This window comes from Elephantulus edwardii, unplaced genomic scaffold (assembly GCF_000299155.1).
Source record: "Elephantulus edwardii isolate Elephantulus edwardi_28Jun2011 unplaced genomic scaffold, EleEdw1.0 scaffold00004, whole genome shotgun sequence".
In the NCBI taxonomy this organism is placed as follows: Eukaryota; Metazoa; Chordata; class Mammalia; order Macroscelidea; family Macroscelididae; genus Elephantulus; species Elephantulus edwardii.
Window position 1 is genome coordinate 1,225,617 of NW_006399754.1, and position 4,320 is coordinate 1,229,936.

Below are 4,320 nucleotides of genomic sequence, written 5' to 3' on the forward strand. Positions count from 1 at the left end.
AATACATTTTATAAGAGACACAAACGCAGGTTATACACATGGACTTCACCTGATGGTATGCATAGGAATCAGATCGACTACATCTGTGGAAGGAACCATTAGCTATTAGAGAGATGCAAATCAAAACAATGAGACAGCTCATGCCAGGGACAAAGCAAAGATAGAATAGTAAACACTAAATGCTGATCAGACTGTAGAGATATTGGAACTCTCTTATACTGCTGGTCAGAACGCAAAATTGTATGACAATTACAGAAGCAGTTTGGTGCTTTCTTAGAGACTGAGAAGTGCTCTGAAAGCATGGTTTTTAAATTCAGATGGGATAAACTCAAGCTCAAATTTTGGTTCTTTTGGATTTCTTTTCATTTTCTTTAGATTAAGTTTGAACTTGCATATGCATAGTTGTGGTCTGTTCCACGATCAGCACCTGGCCTAGCTTTCACAGCTGATGTTGAGCTTTTTCTCCAGTGATTCTTTCCACAGATGTCCTCAATCTAATTCCTGTGTAATCCGTCAGGTGAGGTCCATATATATAGTTGCTATTTATATTTCTTACAAATGGTACTTACAATGAATAAATTATTGATTACACAAAATTATAGCACTCTATCTCTAATAAAATAGCCTCCAACCAGTAGGAAAATTGTATTTAGAACATAAAAATTCCTGAAAAATAAACCTGCAAGCTTACAGATTTTCATAAACAAATTATGCCAAATATTTAAAGAATTGACAACTTTAAAAAAGCATTATTTCTTAAAATGGAACAAATCAGAATATTTTCCAACTATTTATATGAATCCAGTATTACCCTGATATTAAAATCTGACAAAGACAATTTAAATAAGAAATAAAGTAGCAGACTCATATCTCTCATGATCTTGAACATAAAATCCTAAAGAAATTAGAAAATAATATACAATAGTATAAAAAGAAATAAGAAATACATAGGTATATACTTTAGAAGATATATATGGAATTTTTATATTGAAAAACATACAAAGATCTGAGAACTCAGGGGAAATCTACATTAATGCACAGATATGCCATGTTCATGGATTGGAAAACTCAGCTCAGAAGTCAACATTCTCCAAAAGAATCTATAGTTTGAATACATTTATTTCTTGTAGAAATATCACCAAGATTTATGGTAAGCATGGAAAAATCTATTCTAAAATCCATATGGAAAGGAATAGGGTCCTAGAACAGTCAAAACAACACAGACAAAGAAGAGTAAGTGGGAAACAACAACAAGTTAAAGATTATTGCTTTACAAATTAAAACTTGGCGAGCTCTGGTGACCTAGTGGCAAGAAGGTGCACTGCAATCCCAGAGGTTCATGGTTCAAATCCACCAGATGCTCTGCTGGAGAAGGAGGAACAATCTCCTCCTGTACCAGTCAGATCTGATTTGATGGTATACACACACACACAAATAATAAAATTTTTTAAAAAAATTAAAAATTATAATATTGTGTCATTCACATAACGAAGATTATTGAACACTGCAGCATTTAATATGGATTACATCTCAATATCAAGAAAAAATATTTCACCACTTAACCAATAGGCAGCATCATGATAGATGGAGAAAATATTGAAACCGTCAATGACTTCCTCTTGCTTGGATCCACAATCAACACACTTGGTACCAGCAGTCAGGAGATCAGGAGGTGTATTGCACTTGGAAAGTCTATAGTCAGAGTCCTCTCCAAATTGTTTAGAAACAATGTTGTTCATTTAAGGACTAAGGTTTGCCTGATTCAGGTCATGGTCTTTTCAGCTACTTGCTATGCATCTGAGAACTGGACAATGTCTAAGGATGACTGAAGAGTTGATACCTTTGATTTGTAGAATTGGAGAAGAATACTGGATATCCCATGAATGAACAAAAGAACAAACTAGTATGTCTTGGAAAGTGTGCAGTCAGAGTGCATCCTTGGAGGCAAGGATGACAACATTTCATCTTTCATATTTTGGACATGAAGCTAGGCAAAGCTATCCTTTGGGAAAGGTCATCATGCTTGGAAAGGTGGAGGGTTAGTGAAGAAGAAGAAGACCCTCAATAAAATGGATTGTCATGATGACTGCAGCAGTGGACTCTAGAGTGTCAAGATGGTGAAGATGGCATAGGATAGGACAGGGTCAAGTTGGCTCTTCTTAGTGTTGCTGTGAGTCATATTTGATTCAGTGGTACCTAACAACAACAAATGACATCATACATTATATATTGTGTTGCTGAGAGTTTGGCAGGTTTGAATCCATTGAATGATCCACGGAAGAAAGATGGGAAGCCATCTTCTGTCAAAATTTACAGCTTCAGAAACCCGATGGAGGTTTGCTATGAATTGGAACTAACTCCAGGACAGTAGTATTTTTGATACAGAGCTGTAAGGAAACTCTGATGGTATAGTGTTTAACATGTTGCTCTGCTGATCAAAAGGTTAGTGGTTCAAATCCATTGCCACTCCACTGGAGAAAGATGGACAGTCTCCTCCTTGAAGATTTCTAATTTTGGAAACCCAACAGAGGGTTTCTCTTAGTTTGTCTCAACGACTTTTAGTATAAGGCTATAGTGATCAAGACTGCTTGATAAGCCAACTGCAAATTGAGATACTTTGGAATAAACCTAACCAGAGACACAGAAGACCTTTACAAAGAAAACTATAAAACATTTCTTTGAGAAACAATGAAAGAACTAAATAAATGGAACAATGTTTCTTGTTCATGGATGAGAAGAACCAATGTAGTGAAAATGATAATCCTACCAAAAGCAATCTACATATTTAACTCAATCCCAATAAAAATTAACTTTTCAATAAGGTTGAAGGGCAATTGTCAAGTTTATTTGGTGGGGGGAACCCTGAATAAGCAAAGCACTTCTGAAAACCAAAAATGAAGTGGGAGGCATATCACTGCCTGATCTCAAAACCTACTATACAGGTGTAATAACCAAGACAGCATGGTACTGGTACAATGATAGGCACATAGACCAGTGGAACAGAATCAGGAACCCAGAAATTAACCCATCTTTGTTGTTGTTGTTAGGTGCTGTCGAGTATGACCCATAGTGACACTATCTACAACAGATCTGAACCCTGTCCTATCCTGTGTCATCCTCACACTTCCTGATACAGTAGAGACCATTGTGGCAGTCATTGTGTCAATCCACATGGCTGAGGCTCTTTTCTTCGGTCTACCTTCTGCCCTTCTGAGCATCAATATCCCTTTCCAAGAAATAGCCCTTCTTACAACATGGCCAAAATATGTGTGGCAAAGTCTCCAAAGAGCACTCTTGGTACACCCTGTCCAAGACATATTTGTTTGTTCTTTTGTCAGTCCGTGGGATGTTCAGTGCTCTTTTCTAATATCACAGCTCAGAGGAATTCTTCTGTCATCCTTATTTACTATCCAGCTCTCAGGTCAACTGATTGTTGACAAGGAAACAAAACCTATCAAATGGGGAAATAACCTTTTCAAGAAATTGTGCTGGCAAAACTGGACTGCTACCTGCAGAAAGCTGAAGCAGGAATCACAGGTCATACCCTACACAAAAAAGCAACTCAAGGTGGATCAGAGATGTAGGGGTAAAGCCTACAACTGTAAAGAACATTTAGAAGGCCTAGCCTGTGGTATAGAGATGCTGACAATTACAGCTAGAAATGCACGTCCAGGAGAGGATATGAATTAATGAATGGAACCTTCTAAAGATTAAGTCCCTTTGTGTCTCAAAACCTTTTCCCAATACTGTTAAAAGAAAATCTAGTGACTGGGGAAAAATGTTGGCAATACCATCTCAGACAAGGGTCTCATAACAAAAGTTTACAGAATATTACAGAGCCTCCATAAGAAAAAAAAACTGATAACCCAATTATAAATTGAGCAAAAGACATGGAAAGACTGAAAGACCTTCAGAGGGCCAACAGACACATGAAGAAATGCTCAAAATCACTGGCAATAAAAGAGATGCAAATCAGAACTACAATCTCACCCCAGTAGCAGTGGCAAAGTTTAACAGGGCAGCAAGTAATAAATGTTGCAGAGGATGTGGCAAGATAGGCACTCTTGTACACTGTTGGTGCGATTGTAAAATGGTACAACCACTCTGGAAGGCAGTTTGGAGTCTCCTCAAAAAACTGAACATAGAAATTTCATATGACCTAGCTGTTCCACTGCTAGGAATATACCCCAAGGAAAGTGGAACTGAGACACAAATGGTGATTTGTACACCAATGTTCATAGCAGTGTTACTCACAATCACAACATGGGAACAGCCCAAATGTCTAACCACAATCAAATGGATTGAGAAATTGTGGTTTAT